Here is a 21,159-nt window from a genome sequence, read left to right as displayed (position 1 = left end):
TCCACTGTAGCCTCTCATGTGGAGGCAGTTAGATGTACAGTGAATAGAAGACTGGGCTTGGAGTCAAGATAGAGTGGAGTTCAAATCCAGCTTTAGACACTTATTAGCTTTGTGACCTGGGCAAGTTTCTTAACTCGGCCTAAATATACCAGAGAAGCAAATGGCAAACCACGCCAGAATCTTTGCCGAGATTGCCAGTATTGACATATTGTAGTCCACAGGGTCCAGAGAAGTCAGACACAACTGGACAATAAGTGTTTAATATATTAAATCATGATAGTTTTCTAGTCCTTTGGGTGATATCGGTGGTTTAGGACTTAATATGCTTCATGCAAATATTTTTAGTTTTTGTGAAACTATCACAGATTTTTAGGATTCTAGATGAAAAAGACTTGAAGACATGTAAGGTGCATATTACTTAGGGGAAAAGGGCACATATCAATAAAATAACAATTTGACCTGTAGAAAAATAAATCTATGTAGATTAATACTTGTTCTCAAAATTACATACTAGATTGTAATTCAATCAAGGAGTAGGGGTCTTCTGACATTTATGAACATTTATGAATAGTATAAGAATTCTGAGATTAAATTTTAGGCTTACTATTAAATTTGGGATCATGTATTATTGTTATTCATTAATATATAAAGACAACAATTATATCTAGTAAAATCTCCAATTTAATTTGGCTATAATTTGTCTTAGTGGCGTATACACTGTGATCTTTCTCTCCATGTCAGGTTCATATCATTCATGGCTTTTGTCATTTTAAGTCCAGAAATAATAATATTCTGCATTTTAGCCTTCGGATATGCTAGGTCAACTTAAGGACAATTTATCTTGTTACAGCCTGACAACATTTGTACTTTAACTATGAATTATTCACTTTTTTTAATATAAGATCATTAAAATTTGAAATGAAGAATTACTGTTATTTTACATGTTAAGCACCACAAAATACCAATAACACTAAACATGGATAATGGTAACTCTAATCTATGTTAAAGAGAATTAGTACATTTTTGATGGAAGACTTAAATTAGCCAATCTGAATCTTACTTTCCTTTCAGGGGAGGAAACAACAAGCTTGTACTAGAGTAGAAAACTATACTTAAGCAAAACCTAAGTCGTTTTCAAGACCAACCTCTTTTACATTATGAAATATGAGATTTGGCTGGGATCATCAGCATTGTGTAATCTCCCTTCTTTTTCTAACTAGGAGATAGAGACCCTACAAGGTAAAATGACTTGTCCAGAGTTATAAAGAAAAAAAGGAAAAGAGAGAAATAATTGCCCCCTGTGAGTCATCTATGCCCTAGTTATCTTATTGAAAGATCTTATTAAACTCATTTCTGGAAACATTTTAGAAATATTTTCACAGAGAGATATTGGTTCCCACTTCACAATTCATTAATGAATATGATTTTTAAATTTTATTTTAATGATATATTATTTTTTCCAATTAAAGATGATTTTCAACATTCATTTTTGCAAGGGTTTGAGTTCCAATTTTTTCCCTACTTCTCTTAACACCCTTTCCCCAAGACAGAAAGCAATCTGATATAGTTTATATATGTGTAATCATTTTAAACATTTCCATGAGTCAAGTTGGGAAAGAAAAATCAGAACAAAAGGGGAAAACCACAAGAAAGAAAGAAAACAAAACCAAAAAAAGATTTAAATAGAATGCTGCAATCTGCATTTAGTCTCTATAGTTCTTTCTCTGGATGAGGATTGCATTTTCCATCCAAAGTCTATTTATTGGAAGCATCTCAGATCATTGTATTTCTGAGAAGAACTAAATCTATTATAGTTCATTATTACATAATCTTGCTGTTATTGTGTACAATGTTTTCCTGGTTCTGCTTGTTTAAATCAGCAATAGTTCATATAAGTCTTTTCTAGCCTTTTCTGAAATCATTTCTTGTATAACAGTAGTATTCCATTACATTCATATGCCATAACTTATTCAGCCAATTAATTCCTAATTGATGGGCAAGAATTCAATATGAATCCTCTTTTAAAGGCTTTAGTCTGCTGTGGAAATTGGTCGTGTGACATTTATTATAAAGTATATTGGAACATTTGTCTAGGGGATTCTTATTGCTATTGATGGAAAACTCATTCAGCAAGTTTTCTAAGAAGTATTTTCTTCTGGGTTGTCCATTCCCCCAAGGAGTTCTATTGTTCTTCTTTTAAATGAATCCTTTTGCTTAAATTCTCCTAAAATAGTTTTATAACAGAGCTTCTGAAATGGATAGCTCTCTGTTTGTTTTTAGCTTTCTTGATTAGTTTGCTAAGGTCCCTTAATTACATCCTTTTAAGGAATAGGCTAACAAGAATTAATGACCAAGTTAGCGTTAAGGTTGACTGATGATATACTTGAAAGAAACCAAAAAGAAAAAAAGAAAAATCTTCTCCCTTCCTCTCCCCCCCAAGTTAGCTAGATAACATTTACATGACACTTTATACTTTACAATGTGTTTTATAAATGTTATTATTCATATCCCCCTGGGGGTAAATACTAGTATTATCCCAATTTTCAGATGAAGAAGCCAAATCTAGGAGAGATGATGTGACTTGTCCACCATCACACAGTTTGTGAATGTCTGAAGCTGGATTTTAACTCAGGTCTTCCTGATTCCAGATCCAACAGTCCATCTACTACATCACTTAGCTGACTCTTTTTTGATACCTGAAATTCCACCATTAAATTTTTATTCATTTGAATTAAGCATTTCCTTCTTTCTTTTAAAAACATAAAACATTCCTGTATAAAGGAACACATAGAGTTTCTGACCTTGATATGTATCATTTTCAGATCAGTAGGAGGCAAAGGAAAGCCTCTCTGTTTGAGAAGTTTTGGTAGCCTGGAGAAGGAAGGAATATAGACAGGGTGAAAAAAAATTGCTGAAGATAACTTTCCTAACTACAACTATTCTTGGGACTACTGTTTTCTTCTAAGTTTCTGCATGGTTCACCTAAATCTTAGAAAAGACATTTAATCAAGGTTTGGTCCATATCAAGGTTTTGATGCTTTCTCTTTCTTTGGTCAACTAATTGGGAATGACATGGTGATGCTTTCTCATGTTTTAAATCATACTTTTGACAGAGATCAGAGTATCAGAATCTGCATAGAAAAGACGATGCTCTCTATAACAATAAGTGTCCTGTCAGTCACCATAGCAGGAGGCCTGCCCCTTTGGAAACTCCTTCCCTGAAGCAGCATTCTCTGTTCTCTTTGTGTTGCAGGTGACAAACTACATGGACTCCTACTGCTTGACCAGATTCCCTGCTGGAGCCAAGCTTGCTTTTCCCGTATCATTTGCTTTATTTTTAATGGTTTCATTTTTGCTTTTGTTTTCTCAGCTCAGCAGTCAATCCCTGGTCTGTCCCTGAAAGGTCTTCTCCCCTCCTCTTCTGTAAGTAAATCTATTTTATCACTTTTCAGGGAAGAGTCTGATTTGAAAAATGATCATTCATTTTCATTATGCTTATTAGTTGACTTAGTTGCAGGTACATAGCATAATACTGGGTCTATTTTTCATTTTCTTTACTTTTGGAGATGACATCATTGGCCAGCATTTCTGTGTTATGAGTCTAGTTGGGAAGACTACTTCCATTTTGTCTTTTGGGATGATAGCAGTGGCTATTTGCAAAACTTGTTGCTATTTGGGAATGCAGTTGATATTGCTCAGAAACTGACACCAGTTTTGATTTTTGACCTGCCATGCCAATTGATCTACAAGTATTCACTGGGCCTCACTGAAGTGCTAAGCACTCTGTTCAGCATTCATTAATTAACTTCATGCCAAAGTTTACAACTCTTTCCCTCAGGATTCTTAATATTTATCAGCAGTTGATATAATAAATATTTAAAATGTACCAAAGCCCCCTAAAATTCCTAAAGACTGTGTTTCATATTTCATATTTCATAAGTAGTTTCACTCTATCTCTCTCTGTCTCTGCCTGTGTGCATATCTCTGTCTTCTCTGTGTCTGTCTGTCTCTCTCATACACACACACACACACACACACACACACACACACACACACACACACACACAAATATGGATTTTAAGAAAGTATTTCTATGATTTATGCCCTAACCTAACCAGCCCTGAATAGGACTCTGCTGATTTTCACTTTTAGAATCTGAACAGTCAGAGTCTCTCTAAGGTCATTGGTAGGAGCATTGGAACCCCAGGAATACTACCATTCAGCTATAAACCATAGCCCCTGGGTAAAAAAGTCTTCCTGCTGGTGATGACACCCACTCAGCTAAAGCTGCTGGGTTAAGCGACAGTTGGCATTCTTCTGACTGTGTATCTCAGTCTCCTGTGGCCACTCTCCCTGGTCCACAATAATAAAAAAGCTTTATTCCATTCCCAGCCCAGTGGTATTCCTTATGCTGTAGCCATTTGCACAGAAAGAAGGTCCTTCTGGCCTTTTCTGTAAATGTTCCTTGCAGATTCATGCAGGCAGATAGAGAAAAGTAAAAGTCTCCAAAGAATATACAGTGGGTGAAGCCTAATCTGACATTTATTTGACTGAGAAAGGAGATTGATTAAAGTCCCATAAGATTTGTGCCATGTATTATGCATTTATGCAGCAGAGGTGGTTTCTACCTGCCCCTGACGAGTCTTGTTATTCTCACTGATATTGCTTATAGAGAGGATCTGTTAATGATTTGGAGGTGTACATGTGTATGTTTACAGTTAACACAGGGTGCATCAGCTTTGCTCCTTTTGCATTACTTAGTGCTGCATATTGCTTCTGTTCTGACTGGCAAATCATTTTTTCGTCACCACTCTTTTATAGAAAAACAGTTCACATAATAGCTTTATGTTAGACAAGACATTAATCCTCCCGTCACTAGGCATGAGTCAGCAAGGTGCTCTCCTGGCTGCACTGCCCTGGTTAATTATGACATCAGGACTCAAGGGCAGCTTCACATACATGAGCCACCAACACTGGGGCTCAGAGCCGTGTAACCAAAAGGACAAAATCTAGGAGAATTTTGGAGGGAAAATGTAATAGAAAGATCCATTCTGAAATTCTTTCTATCTTACATCAGTTCCTTGTGGAGGCAGTTCTGAAGCCAGATAGAACTTACCTTCCAAGATTGTGTTAAAGGGGAGTAGGAAGGACAATGAAGAAGGAAGAGCAAAATAACCCATCGAGAACTTACAGCTTTCCCTCCCTTCCCCAAAGTAAGCTTGTTGATCATTTAGATAGTTCCAAAGCATGAGTCTGTGCCTTTTTCAGTGGGGTAAATATAATCCAGATGTTCTTTTGGGTTTTGATAGCACTACTGTACACAAGTGCCCCATATAAATAGCTGATAACTGCAATGATATCACCCCAGTGCCTCATCCAAAATAGAAGAAAAGACCTTAGGAACTGGTCAGAAAAATTAGACTCTTAAGTATTCCTAACTTGCCTTTCATTCACAATAAGATAACATCAGCTCCTTTTGCTGCTTCACTCTTCTTTGAATGAGCACTCTATCCTAGATACCCATGCTAGGCATTGCATTTAGACTAGGATCCAATTCCAGATTTTGACCCTGACTTTCAATCAGGCCTATGATTTGCTTCAGATATGCTGAATTCTCCAGGTACTTTTTCTATTCCATTGCTCTGATCCCAAGTGGAATTTCCTTTGTCCTTCTTTTTAGCCATAGACAAAGAAAAGACAACTCTGTAACCACAGTAGCTTTTCAGCTCTAAACTTATACTGTATATATTTTTACATATACTTATTCTCTCCCCAATTAGGATATATACATATTATGAACAGGATTTATTTCTTTCGGGATACCTGTACTCCCAGAACCTGGCGTAAAACCTGATACTTGTTGATTGATTATTCAAATAGTGAAAAAAGAATACTAGACATTGAGACAGATGAAACTTGGGTTCTGATCCTACCTACCTCTGATGCCAACTTAACTGGGTGACAATGAGTAAGCCACTTCATCTCTTCAGCCTCAGTTTTCTTTCTTTCAAAAAAGGAATACCAATACCTGATGTATTTATATAGGTCATATAGGATTTGTCATTAGAGTCCAATGAGAAAATATATAAAGTACTTTGCACAACTTTAAGCACTATATAAATGTCAATTATTATTATTATTCTACTGTGCTGTGCTGTGAAATATCTTTCCAGTCATGCTGCCCTGAAGCAGATGATAAGGACATCCAGTTTGTGCAACCCCACTTCTTTCTATGTGTGAGATATCTGTCACGCAGATTTATTTATTTGGCTTGGTCGTCACCTTTCAGGACAAGGAAAGTCATATAGCATTATTCTTAAGTGAAAATATGAAAAAGAATGATTCCCCATTATAGTGGAATTCTCTATTACACACACACACACACACACACACACACACACACACACACACACACACACACACACATCAGTCCCCAGTTTCACTGTGTTCTTTTCTCCTATTGTCACCTCCATCAATAACAAAGCCAGTGACAACAGGCAATCAAGTGCTTGTAACAAGCTCCCCAAAACTTAAAGACAGAACTTTTCTCTTGCTATACTGCTGTTGATTTGCCTTGGTTTGTTTACTTCATCCATCTCTTTTGTAGTAATGTATATTCATTGCCTTGTGAATATGTTACTCAGCTAAATATTATCCAAAAAGTCACAGTCTTTATCCTTTAAGACAGAGATAGAAAACTAGAAATGGGGGTCATTAAAGCATACATAAAAATCCCTGGGGTAGGAGATGGAACTGATGTTAACTTAGAAAAACAATCTTAACATTATCTGCATTTATATTTATATTTATATTTATGTATATTTATTTTGTTAAATATTTCCCAAATATGTTTTAATCTAGTGTGAACCACAGAACTAGGCCTCATGTTTGACACCTCTGCTGTCAGAGATGAATTGATGCTATGTCCCATGACTTCCTGATCAGAGTGGACATTATGACATGGGTGTCTCAGATCCTGAGTTGTTAGTCCTTCTAAAAGGTGAATGTTGCATAATGGAATATTGCAACATTTGGATCAGAATGGAATCAGGGAAAAGAGAGTCCCCTCCCCATCTTTTTGCTTGCTCTTAAGCAGCAGCAGCCATCTTTATTCATATGTAATGGAGCATAATCTCTTAATATTGTTCCCCTACAGTCAATTACTCCCTAAATTTCCCATAATTTCCCCGTTGCTATCTTTTTTCAGAGCAAAAGTTCCACACCAGCAAACTGACTCTCAACTTGTGTACAATCATGAATTGACGAAAATTCAAAAATATTCCTTTCTTCTCACTCTATCAGGGTTCATCATAAATGTGCTTTTCTTTAGTTCACTTTGAGCTGACAAGATGATGTTAAGAAAATTCTCAATAGCTTATGCCACATTTACCATATTCTCTTTTGCATGTGTATGTGTTGGGAATGGGGGGAGGGAAGTTAGTATGTATGATTTTTTTTTTGAAGGAGCCATTCCTTGGCTCTCTAAAAAATGAACTTAGTAGATGAACAAGAGGACTAGTAAGAACCTAATGTAGACCTAGGTTCTCCTAGTGACCCTAGTGCAGTTACATAGCGTGATAATCAGATGGTCAATTATATGTTTGTCAAAACACAGTGGGCTAAATTCCAGGCCGCCAGCTTTGGTGGCCCAGCTTCTGCCAACCAAATGTCATCTGGGAACACGCAACACTGGGCACTGTGAAAGAGTTTGAAATAGACCATGCTGAAGCCAACCCACTGCCAGTCTTACAACACCAATATGGCATGCACAGCCGGGCCCCATATTTCTGAGCTGAGGAATTCACTGTACCAGACACATGGGGTCAGATGGGTTTATGTTTTCTAGGCCAGCATTTCCTGCTTTGAATATTGTGATTTACTCCTCAATAATTTCTAAGGGTTTTTTTTTCAATGCCTATCTCTGTGGATACCACTCTGGTCATGATGGTTAAGAGAACCTTGTAAGCATCACTTAAGAGAAAAAAATAAATAAATTTGCCCTGACAATGTCAATGATTCTAATAGAGGAATTCTGACTCAGTAGAGTACATTAAAAGGTCTATAGCTTTTAAAATATCAGGAACCACCTTGGCAACTTGCATAAAGCAGAAGGGCTTTACTTATTTTATAAAATCATTTGCATATACCTGCATAAATAAGGCTTCCACCTGTATTTTTATTCATTTAAGTTGGATAAAATAAATTCTGTCATCTTTAAAATGTTCATTGCCATTCACTACCCAGGCATCATTCTTTGTGTTCCATATCTTCAATTTTTAATGTGACCATAGTTCTAAAATTTTTTCAAGCCCTGAAATATTTTCGTGAGACAAAAAAACCCACAGATTTACCTACCCTGATACAACTTCTTGCAGCCTCCCTATCTACCAGGCAGCAGAGTTCTATAAATTACAAAAGACAAATGGAATGGAAGGGATAGAAAAAAGACAGCATCATTGAAAGGAGACACAGAGATAAAGCAGATTCATATTCTACACAGACAGCTTTACATTCACAGACAAACATCCTTTTCTCTCTGTTTACCCTATGTAATTACTATCAATCTTCTTCATTTTGATTCAAGAGTTTCTGATCATTATTGGAGAAAGTCATGAAGCTGTCTGACTGAGTCCACTACAGACTAATGCTATGCACTCTCAACTGGACTCTGGTGGCTGTACAACAATCTTTTAATTCATCTCTTAATAAGTCCCTATCACATTTCCCAAAGTAAAAGAAAACCCTTAATTTACACCCCAACACCCTTTCTTTTCATCAGAAAATCACAAGTACTATTTTACAAAAAAGATTGGGGTTACTTGACATGAACTTCCTCAGCTTTCTTCTTCTACTAACATTAACCTATTTTCTTCTCTTCCTGTAGGTTCTAGAGAGAAAAAGGTGACCCTTTCCCATGCCAAGGCAAACCCTACTTATTATTTCAATCATCTTGTCCCCCTAGAATCTTTTTCCATCAATCATTCATAATCTGTACCAATTTTTTTGAAAGAGAAAAAAAAATGATTCTTCAATCTACACTCGGAGTTTATCACTTCTTTATCTGAAAGTGACTAGCATGTTTTGCCATGAGTCCTTTAGAACTGTTGTAGGACATTGGGTCGATTGGAGTAACTAAATCTTCCAAAGTTTATTATATTTACAATATTGCTATTGTATAAATTCTTCTCCTGGTTCTTCACTCCCCGCTTTGCATTGGTTCATATAAGTCTTCCTAGATTTGTCTGAAACCTTCTCCTTCCAAATTTCTTTTACATACAATAGTATTCCGTCAACTTTCATCATATACTTATCTCAACAAGTTCAGCCATCCCCCAAATGATGAGTATCTTTTCAATTTCCAGTTCTTTGCTTTTATACAAAAGACCACATAACTATTTTTTGTACAAGTGGATTCTTTTCCTCTTCCTTCAGTATATATACTTGAATAGATATAATCTTCTTTGTAGTACTAGGACTGTAAAGCCCTAATAGCAGTATTTTTTATTTTTAATTTCCCATTCTCTCCTGGCTCCTTTACTACCTAATAATATTCTCAGTTTCTACCATCCTAAATATACATCATATATTAATCATATATTAAATATATAAATTTGTTATGTCAAATTACATATTATGTGTTTAAACATGTATGTGTGTGTATATATGTATATATATATATATATATATATATATATATAATAAAATAAACACTTAAGATGGGAGTTGCCTATGTTCATGGTCACAAAAGTAGTAAGAGAGCTAGGATTTGAACCTGATCCTCTGATTTTTTTTTCCCTGAGGCAATTGAAGTTAAGTGACTTGCCCAGGGTCACACAGCCAGGAAAGCGTTAAGTGTCTGAGACCAGATTTGAACTCAGATCCTTCTGACTCCAGGGCTGGTGCTCTATCCATTGCATCACCTAGCTGCCCCAATCCAATTGTTTTTTACTCTGCCACTCTATATTAAGTCCAGTTTGACCAAATATTAGAAAAATGAGGGCATTCTGTTCAAAACATGTTAAAGACATGATAACTTAGTCTCTATTTTTTGCTACCTCTTGCCAAATTATGATCATTTAGGAACATTTTGGCTCTCTATTTTGCATAGCTAATATTGGTAGCATGTGAATTTTTGCTCTAGTTTCCCTTAAATTAGAAGATAATATTTTTTAAAATACAACAGCTAGCACTGAACTGAAGCAAAGAACTGAATAAAGAGAATAGTCTACAGAGAATCAGCTCTGTAGTCAAGAAAAGAAATTAACCTTTGAAATTTGTCCATATTGGGTAGATACCCTGTGGAACATAAGTCATAAAGGATGAAAAGACATAATGAGGTTGTGATGTATACATATCTGTCCTAAGGTACCAGCAGAATGAGCTAAGGGGAGAATCTAAGGACCCTACTCTAGCTTATCCTGCCCACTACCATTACGCCAGTAGATACTTGAGAAATCAGCAGGAGCAGGCTTTGGGGAATCCTTTTTCTCACTTGTTCCAGCTTCTATTTCCCAGTTTTCATCAAGCACTAGATTCTCACTCTCGGGTAGATGTTGACCCTTACTTCTTATCTCCATCTCTGTCAGAGGTAACCAACAGTCTCACTTCTACTATGACCCTAGAACCCACTATTTCCTTTCCAAATATCCATTAGGTAGCCATTAGCCTGGCCATTGCCTTCCAAGGTTTACTAGGCTTTATCATCTGTCCTAATGTGTAATCCTAAGGACTATCTGGCTTTATTATTTGCCCTGAAACTGGCCCTACTATCCGTATTGTCTCCCCTAATTATAATGTGAACTACTTGAGATCAAGGACTATTTTATTTTTCTATGTCTCCACCTCTTAGCAGAGTGGCACATAGTAAGCATCTTATAAATGCTTTCCTCTTTAATTCCATTGGTAACATCATATATCCTTTGAGTATTAAGGCATACTAACTTCTATGTAGGGCATAATTGCACAGTTTTAGGAGTATAAAACAAGTTTTATATGTATATATTATACATATACACATACATATTTGCTTATTATGTATATAAGTAAACACACACAAACATACGTACAAATATACAAATAACAAAATAGATTTGTGTGTTCTCGTTTTCAAAACTACTCCAATAATGCAGATCTCAACTCATTCTTGCTGCTCATCCTATGCAAATCTTGTTCCTGTCCCCCCTGAAAGCTTGTCCCAGGTGTTCAACCAGTGTCCTAGAGGTAATAATATGCTGGCAAATATTTTAAAATCAGTTCTCAAAAAAAGCACAAATGGTTACTTAATGAAGTTTAATCTATGTTATTAATATTTTCTCCATCACTTTCTTAAGACTAGTCAATCAACAAAATAATAAATCAAGCCCTGATTTGTAACACTTTACCCATTTCTGAGATGTAAATGTTCATACTGAAAATTTAACCATCAACTCTCATGAACTGTTTTAAGGCACCTATGGTACATGCCTAGTTGGAGGCCTTCCCCATTTTCTACAGCATTCTAGTTGATCACCTATCCTTCCTTACCACATGACCAAGCGATGTCTTCTTCTATCATTCATTTATTTAATGATATCTTTTACTGTTGTTCTTGAAAGTTCTTAATTAACTACATGTTGTAGATGGCTCACTATATACCTATTACCTTCATTTTTACTTCTTCAGAGACTGTTGTATTATGATTTTTCCTATGATATATAAAATATCAATATAATTTTATTGCAACACAATTAAAGCTGCCTATCTAAAAGTAGAATGAGTTGCCCTGAGTAGTAAATCCCCTCTCATCAGAGATCTTCAAGAAGAGACTAGGTGATCATTTAAGAATTTATAGAGGGGAATCTTATTCAGAAATTTAAATTATATGAAGTTCTATTCAGATCACTTGAGGTCCCTTCCACTTTTTGAAAACACAAAGTTCCTTTCTGTTCTACTAGCATCTGCTAACTGAATAATCTCATATGACACACCATAGAATTATGTACCCCCCATATTTTAAGTCCAAAAGATGTTATAGAAAAATAAGATAGATCCAAAGGGAAAAAGATATTCCTTAATTCCAAATGAGCAAGAACACTACATTCCAATTTAGATTTGTTCTTAACATTTTTAAACTGATGGGGCATTATCTTCATTTACTGAATATCTTTCATTCTGCAGTATTCTCTTTGGTATATTATAGTAGGAGATTACTTCACTCAATACTGAAACTCAAGCACATCATAAACTGGACAACCAATGAACTACCCTGTTGTATAGTTGTTTAAGACATTCTCAAACTTAAGGAATTTAAAGTAGTCAATTGATGTTCTCTAGTTAGAATTTGTCCAGGAAGATAAATAATCTTTATTTCCTATGAAAATTGCTTTAGAATCTTTAACTGCTTGTTACATCCTTTATATCATTTTTTATTTCAAAGGCAATATTTCCTAAAGTTTTCCTGGGCTACCATTTAAGTACCATTCTAAGATTTTAGGTCTTTGCAGGAACTCACTTCTGACTCTCAAACCCAGCCTTCCGTTTTAGTGCAGTCAGAAATTAAGCACAAATTAGTATGCTTGCAGGGTCACTAATATGTCAGTTATACTTGTGTGTCATGTTTTCCCCATTTGGGAAAAAAAACAAGCATTAAAAAATCAAACTAAGGTTTCATTCACATGAAGAGAAAAATGATGTCTGAGTTCTGCTATCAGATTCCAGAATCAGTGAATTATTGGGAAAGAAATTTTATACACACACACACACACACACACACACACACACACATACACACACTGACAACATTGCCTGATCCATGTCTCGAGGGCAGAATTGACACAATTCTTCTACCAAGTGTAGATAGAGATTTCTGGATGTTTTCATAAATAAAGTGCTAGAGGCCATGCCATCAATGTCCTCTACCTTTTCCTCTGTCTTCCTGACTCCTATGTGTATTACAATACATTTAATGAAATGGAATATTTTTTAGCAACTTCAGGGAATGTAAGAGATATTATAGAAGTAGAAATGCCATAATGACAGAAACAACCACAGCCCCTACTTTACAAATTATGACAGGAGGGCTTCGATGCATCTGAAGGATAGCAAGCATCTGCATTCTGTGAGCAGCTTTTTCCCAGAGACCTGTAGTAGGGTAGAAATCTCATGACAAATACATGCTTTCAGGCAGAGCGGTTCTTATGGTAGCATTAAAATGAGTCATTTACAAAGAATCAGGGAGAGAATAGGCCCAAAGGCAGTCTTCTCTTCTCTTTAGTGGAGAGGGGGAGAAAAATTTAATCCCACAAAGAAGTCAAGACAAAAAGGAAGATAATATCTGTCATAAATCCTAGAGCACTGTTCAGGAAAGGAGATGACCAGGAAGGAGAGAAGCTAAAGAGTCTGGGGATCATCCTTTAAGACCAACAAGAACTATGGAGAGTGGCTGGCCTAGCCCTACTAGAAGGATTGCTGTTCTCCACTGGAGCTATCAAACACCCGTGAGAATGTGGTTATGAACCACATCTTTACTACCACCAATGGTATAGTTATGGACCAAAGCATCCTGCTAAGTGCACCAAATGCTCAGAATGCCGAGTGCCCCACTTTCTTAATGATGCTCTTGGAAAACTTCTCAATTTATACACCTGCCTCTGGATTATACACTTGATTCAAAAAGGCCAAGAGGGGACACAGTAATGATGATTAACAGTGGGTTTTAATTAATCCTGTGAGTATTTCTCAAATTCCTTCTTTCCCTTTATCTTCTTTTACTCCAAACCATACAAAATCAAAAAAGCAACATATATGCCATTTCTCAGGTGTAGGCATTTTTTCTGGCTGTTCCCCAGCCTCAATTCTATCTTCTGCCATCCTTGGTTTTCTTTAAGTTTAAACTAAAAGACTAACTTTTATAGGAATATTTTCCCAGCCCCTCTGAATTATATCTTTACTCTGTTAATTATTTCCTATTTGTTTTTATATAGTATGTTTTGTTTGTATGTGTTTGTATGTTGTCTCCCATATCAGATTGTAAGTTTCTTGAGGGCACAGAATGTCTTTGGCATTTTTTATTCCCTTGAGCTTAGCACAGTCCCTGACAGCAGAGTAAATTTAATAAGTGTTTATTGATTGATTGGTATTATTACTACCATCCAACTGTAAAGCTTTGAGCAAGCATTGTTCTACTTGGGGACTAAGAGAAGCTAAGAGAAGTTTTGGTAAAGACTTAATATCTACAATTCTGAGAAGAAGAAAAAAAAGCAAAAAGAAAAGACTCTCCTTTTATCATTTGTTCTTTCTGTTGCCTCTATTTTCCTACTCCTCCTAATGTAGTGTCATTGAATGCAAATCAGACATATTTACTCTGACCCCCAGGGATTCATTTTCTAGAACTAGTTGCAGTAGACTAACTTGTACACCATGTTTGGGTGGACTATACTGGGTGGGTCACACCATCAATTCTTTCTTAAAGATTTCTAGACTTTTTGTCATATAAAAAATAATCACCTCTCATTTAATTCTATCACTAACTTTAATTAAACAAGATATCCTGTATAACATAGGTAGTAAAAATCATATCCAGACCCTACATTTAAAATTTTGTCCTTAAATATAAGCAAAGATCTAACGATGAAAAGGATGAATCACAAGGTTTTTTTGTTTTGTTTTGTTTTTGCTTTTCTCTGTCATCATTATAGTGTTTAATGACTATCCATTAGTTGTTCAGCTAATTCTTTTGCTCTTCTGTACCAGATTGTGGTAATCAATTGGTGTTATAATACATCCAATGATTGCTTTCTTTAAAATACAAGAAATGCTGACCCTGGGCAAGTCACTTAACCTCAGTTGCCTCAGCAAATAGGAAAAAATAGGAAATTCTTGACCATGAAACATGAGCACACCATTTACTTATATAATTTTGATGAATAAAGACCAGCATTTTCCTTTCATCTACAACTACAAATGAACTTTATACCCAGGATATCCATAAGACACACATACATACACACCCAAAAAGCTGACCCAAAAGCATATGAAGGAAAAATAAATTCCAGAAAAGTGTGACCACCATAACAATATCTTCTTGTATCCTTCAAGAATAGTAATCACAAAGAAAGGGGAGAGCTAATAAAACATCATTGGCCAATGTTATTTCAGTGAATTTTTGTGAAATTCTGATCCTTTCCTTCTCAGCAAGTAGAAGATCAAGTTTTTATTCAAATTCACTAAATATATAAATTTACTATGAATAATAGTATGGTACATTGCTATTAGACCATTGTGTAAGTCAGATTTTTCCTTATAGGAAAATCTCTTTCTTGGGAGTTATATAGTATAGATGTTATAAAATCACAGAATCATAAAGTTGGAAGATACCTCAAAATCTATGTCTAATTCTACCCCTACTCAAATACAAATCCTCCTAAGTGGTTCTTCTTTGCTGGGAAATATGTGGCAGGCACTATGATAAGAGCTGGGGTTACAAAGAAAGGTTAAAGCTCATTTGCTAATGAAAAGGAACTCACTAAATTCCAAGTTAGTCCATTCTATTTTTGAAAAACTCTGATTATTAGGAAAATTTTCTTTAAGAGTAAGCCTAAATTTGCATCTTTTTAATGTTTCCTTTTTATTCCTATCTTTGGAGTACAAATAGTCCAAATCTATTAGATCATTATCTTCCAAGCATTCCAGATAGCTGCCATGTTTCCCACCCACAAATATACCAAACATTATGAGTTTCTTCAACTAGTTCTCATATGGCATGATTTGAGGCTCTTCACCATCCTGGTATCTTCCAGCTACTTTCTACCTTATTTATAGCATTCTTAAAATGGGGTGGGCATAATAAAACCAATGCTCGAGATATGATCTTATCAGGGGAAAGTCTAAAAGATCTGTTAGTCTTAAAAACTATGCTACTTTTAATGTAGCCTGAAGTTGCTTTAGCTTTAATTATTTTTGTTTGTTAAATGCACACATTTTTATATTGTATAGTATATAGCGGGCAAGAGGCAATCCCTTTCTTAGCCTTCCCATCAGCCCATTGCCTAGAACTTTCTATCAAGCACTATCTCTACCAAGGAGAAAGAAACAAGAAGAATGGTTAGTTTTAAGATTTAAAATAACATTAAAGCAAGGAACTATGCTTAGAATTTAGTAAATAGTTCATAAATGTGTATTAAGGACCTAGTACCATTGTGCTACATGCTAGGAATACACATATGGAAAAAGATACTTCCTACTCTCAAGGAGCATCTATAATCTACTGGAATTTTAATTCTCTCCTGGAACTATCTGAAGGAGTATTTATTTAAAAAAAAAACCCAAGACAAAACTGTTTTATGACCCGGGAAAGATCTGTTCATGAGAACAGATTCTTTCTTCCTTCCTTCCTTAAACATCATCATACACATAATATGCACTATGTATTATGAATCAGACAAACCCTTGATTTTAACCCTTGACACGTACTGACTTCAAGAAGCTTATAATGTAATATGGGAAATAAGCTAGATGGCTCAGGAATAGAGCATCAGGCTTGGAGTTAGTTCAACTCCAACATGAGACACATAGTTATATGACCCTGGGCAAGTCAACATAAGCCTGTTTGCCCCAGTTTCCTCATCTGTAAAATGAGCTGAAGAAGGAAATGGGCCAGAGATGTGCTGGAACTCTGAATCCCAGAAATCAGCTGGAGTCAGGATCACTAAACGTCTTTATTCTTGATCTTTTATGGTCAAGGTCAGGGGGTTAGGCCTAGCAACCTCACATACACCTTCCTCCCTCAAACACTAGGAGAGACTGAGTCAGCTTCTGCGTCTCAACTTCCTCTTCCTCCTCCTCCTCCTCCTCCCACACACGTCACTTCTCCCTCTTTGTCCACCAATCAAGTCAGCACAGAACAGCTAGGGAGGGTCAACCTTCAAACAAGTTAATAGGGAACTGTCCAATTGGCAATTAGTCTCATGTGCTTCATTATCTAAGTGCATTGCTCAGTTCTAGCCCTTTGCAGAGATGCAACACAGAGGGCATGATTTGAGAGAGAGAAGAGAGTGAGCAAAGATATAGAGGCAAAAGGGTACTGGACACATTGAGAATAATCGATTTATTGGGATATTTTTGTTTTGCTTTAATTTATAACTTTTTATTTTAAACTATATTTATTAACGTTTTAAAAATGTTGAGTTCCAAATTCTCTTCTTTCCTCTAAATTCTATCCCATCAACTGTGAAGGCAAACAATATGATATAAAGTACACATGTGAAGTCATGCAAAACACATTTCTGTATTAGCTATGTTGTTAAAAAAAAAAAAAAGGCAAAAAAATAAAATGAAAAAAGTATGACCCAAATGAACTCAGAATTCATCAATTCTCTCTGGAGATGCATAGCATTTTTTCATCATGAGTTCTTTGCAATTATCTTAGTATTATTATTATTATTATTGTATTGATAAGCATAGCTAAATCATCCACAGTTAATCATTGTTACAATATAGCTATCATTATGTACAATATTCTCTTAGTTCTGTTTACTTCATTTTGCATCAGTTCATATAAATCTTTTCATGTGTATTTGAAACTTTCCCCCTTGTCATTTTTTTAGCATAAAAGTAAAACAAATGATTTGACTAGAGTATGACATCACAGTTCTAGAGCTCTAAGAATCCTCAAAGTACATCAGTCCTTTCTTACAGATAGGTAAACTGAGATCCATGTAGTCAGCATTAATAGCTTGCCCATGGGCAAAAGTGAAATTTAAACCCAGTTCCTCTGATTCTAGCATCATCATGTTTTCCATAATTCTAGTCATTCTTCCTTCCTCTATATAGGGTGGATGAAGGTGAAGAGAAGTAAGGCTCAAAACATAGATTTGTCCCAGACTGGGGAGAACTTGGATGGCCATAGTAAGTATTTTGGAATTTTTTTCAGTAGACAGTAGAATTCTACTGGTTAGGTATATCAGTCACCTCGTTTCTGCAAGTGAACTGAAGGGTAGAGTTGTTCTTTAGACTGAAAATAACTAAGTGGGTAATCCAAAGTAGGCAATACAATTACAAAAACTTATAAGTGCTTATTTACTAATCAGTCAGTTAGCATTGATTAAGTAGCTTCTGTGTGTCAGACAGTGTGCTAAGTGCAGGAGATGCAAATATAAGCCCAAACAAACATACAAAAACCTGGGCTTACTTTCAAGAAGGTTTCATTTTAAGGGTGCAGGAATGTTCTGGGGTGATGAAACCTGAGGTGTTAAGGAAAGTACCAGGATGAGCTTGCAGCCAAGTCATAGTATCAAAGAAGGTAAAATCAGAGGCAAAGCCAGGAGAAGAAAAGAAAGCAAAGATTTTGAAATATGAAAAGGTAATATAGAAACAGGGAGAAAGAAACAAGAGCTATATGTTTTATAAGCTCTGCTTCAACTCTAAACTTTTGTTAAATAATGATCTGATAACTTTACTCCGAAAACATCTCTTTTTTTGGTGGAATAGGGATTTTTTTTCAGGAGCAGGCAGTAAGATCTTTGATTTTCTTTAGGTCCTTAGTAAAACCTACTTATTAAGAAAAAAAATCCTCTAATTTAGCTGCAACTGAGCAAAGAAAAAAAAGACAAATCACGGGGAAAATAGATAGGGATGACTTAATAGACAACAGCAACATCAGACTAGCCAGCCTTAGGAGAAAAATATTGTATCACTTTTCAGTTTAAAAAGTGTTGGTTTTTGGGGGGGATTGGGCTTTTTTTTAAACAGTACTCTCTAAGGTAAATAGGCAAATATTATTATCCCCATTTTACAGATTAGAAACCATTTCAGGGAGGCTTATGGACTTACCTAATAATCTCACAGCCAGGAGTAGAACTCAGTCAGACACAGGTCTTGTGACTACCAGTTCCACTGTTCTTTTCATTTTGGGCCAACCAGGCATATTATCCTTTTTTTCCCCTCCACTTGGGCCATCCCTCACAGCTGAACTGGTTCTAGCTTTCATTTGCTTTCTCAGCAATAAATATTTAAAAACACAGACACAACTTGGACTCTTAATGTTGTTAGGTTATTATTCCTGGATTGCTTTAACCATACAAGGTCTGACGTCATCACTCCTTTAAACATACATGCACATACACATACATGTGCGTACACACAATTTATGTATGTAAGTAAAGAAGGGGTAGGGTCAGTCAGGGTAATTTGCTTAATAGATGTGTTACAAATCTGCTTATAGTAGGGCTCCCTGTGTTCCAATAGAAATATTTCTGGAGTTCTCCAGGCACCCACAACATTTGCAGGGTGTACATTTAATATGTTTTAGCTTTACTGCCTGAAGATAGAATCAGGGACATCTACCTGCACATGAGAGTACTTCGGCGCTTACATTTGCAGAATCTTAATGTATGTATCAGTAATGAAAATCTTAATTAAGAAAGCTGCATCATTGTCCATGAACACTCATTTTTTCCCCCTGCAAAGCCCTTTGTGTATTGCAGCATATACCTGGTCCAGACAGACAGAGCCCTGGAAGAGCTTGTCTGGCAGATCTTTTCCTGATTATTAACAGCTAGCGAATGACAAAGTCTCGCTCTCCTTTTGTCTTGATGCAGGGGCTCAGAACAGCAGAGCACACAATGTACTGTAGGGTTTGTTTGTGTGTGTGGTATGTTTTTTTTTTTTTTTACTTGCTTTTATTACATTGGTGAGTTTAAAAATCCAACAGTGTTGATCAAAACTAATTTAGGTAACTCAAAGTTGCCAAAACATAAGCAGATGTATATTTACACATACACTCTCAGAGAAATGTAATTTTCCATATAGAAACAATGAACAAACATTGGAAGGCCCAATTTTTATCAGCCCACCTGTGTTTATAGTAGTCTCCCCCCAAAACACTTGAGAGTATGCAATCTCCCCCATTTATGTGTTCTAAATAATGACTTTTGCTCAAGTGCCAGTTTGCACATGGTGTTTTGTCATTTGTGTAGAAGGCGATCTGCTTTGGATAACAGAAATGACTTTATGCAAACAACTAAATGTACCCATAAAAAATGGGGGACTAAAAGTCTTTTGAAAAAGTTGGCTCTACTTTTGTTTGCAAAACAATCCTACAATTCTAATATTAAGAAATTGTATTAAATACACAAAAGCTTGTCTATTTCAAACTTTCCTGCTTACAAAAGCTCAAACCTTCATACTTTATCATCGCATGATCTTGCATAGGCACATAGAACACAATTATTCTAAAGAATGTTTGTATATGTGTATGTTATGTGTGTGTATACGTATATATATATATACACATATATGTGTATATGTGTATATATATATTTAATATAACTGTGTGCCACAAGTACTTAGCAATCAGTAAGTCTTTATGAGGCAGTTATTCATATTCTGGAGAGAATGTATAAATTAATTTCAGCTCTTATTGGCCTTGCAATATTTCCTGGAAGACTAGGTGAGTCTACACTAAAACAAAGTTCTCTGAATGCATACAATCTGCAGTCTGAAAGCAAGCTTCCATGATGCTTCTGATAAAAATAATCAGGAGGAAGGTTTTGTTTATTAGTTTTGGTTTCAGAAGTTCACTTGTTGTAAGGTTGTTTTAAGATTAGTTCATTTATTTGTGCGGCACTGTCTATGTCTATAGAAAAACTATCTATCTTGCTTCTCCGTGTCATAAAGTATATTGTGAATTGGAGGTTGTTATGGGCAGTTTCTTTTTTAAAAGCATAGCTATTCAAACAACAAAAACAACCCACAATTGTACAGATTAATTTAAAAAAAAACAACTCCAGGAACAATGTATCCAACACAGTCAGAAGAGGCTGGCAAGGAGTCTGAGTCTTGTGTTGATATAAAGGTGGAGTGGGGGCAGAATGATGTTATTCAGAGAATAATTTTCTTGAAAGATCTGTGACTTAAGAACCATCAGGTTCCTTTATTTATATCTAACTGTGAAGCCATTGATCTAGAGACTATAGAACTGTTCCTGGAAAACACACACACACACACACACACACACACACACACACACACACACACACACACACACAATGTAACTTTAATTATTTTGGATATTGAGTTTATTTGTTTTTAATTATGGTAAGCTCTGGTTTGTCTCTAATGCTAGAAGACATTCTATCACTAGCAGTAACTAGTGGACTGATAGTTTTGTGTTTTATATATTTT

At 35.6% G+C, this 21,159-nt stretch overlaps 1 protein-coding gene across 46 annotated transcripts in view; it reads left to right on the top strand.

The window, feature by feature from the left end:
* The window catches only part of ZBTB20 (zinc finger and BTB domain containing 20), a 1,031,727-nt gene that overhangs the window by 823,386 nt on the left and 187,182 nt on the right, over positions 1-21,159 (top strand). For 42 of the 46 annotated variants that reach the window (XR_012488076.1, XM_074301247.1, XM_074301259.1 and 39 more), the window contains one exon: positions 3,371-3,423. The gene's annotated coding sequence lies outside the window, so the exon portion shown is untranslated. Of the gene's footprint in view, positions 1-3,370; positions 3,424-17,808; positions 17,884-21,159 lie in introns of all 46 variants that reach the window. The other 4 variants (XM_074301278.1, XM_074301256.1, XM_074301249.1 and 1 more) reach the window with 1 other exon arrangement.

The sequence above is a fragment of the Sminthopsis crassicaudata genome, chromosome 3 (assembly GCF_048593235.1).
Source record: "Sminthopsis crassicaudata isolate SCR6 chromosome 3, ASM4859323v1, whole genome shotgun sequence".
Classification (NCBI taxonomy): domain Eukaryota; kingdom Metazoa; phylum Chordata; class Mammalia; order Dasyuromorphia; family Dasyuridae; genus Sminthopsis; species Sminthopsis crassicaudata.
Note: the sequence above shows the minus strand (reverse complement) of the source record. Positions and strands in the feature narration are given on the sequence as shown.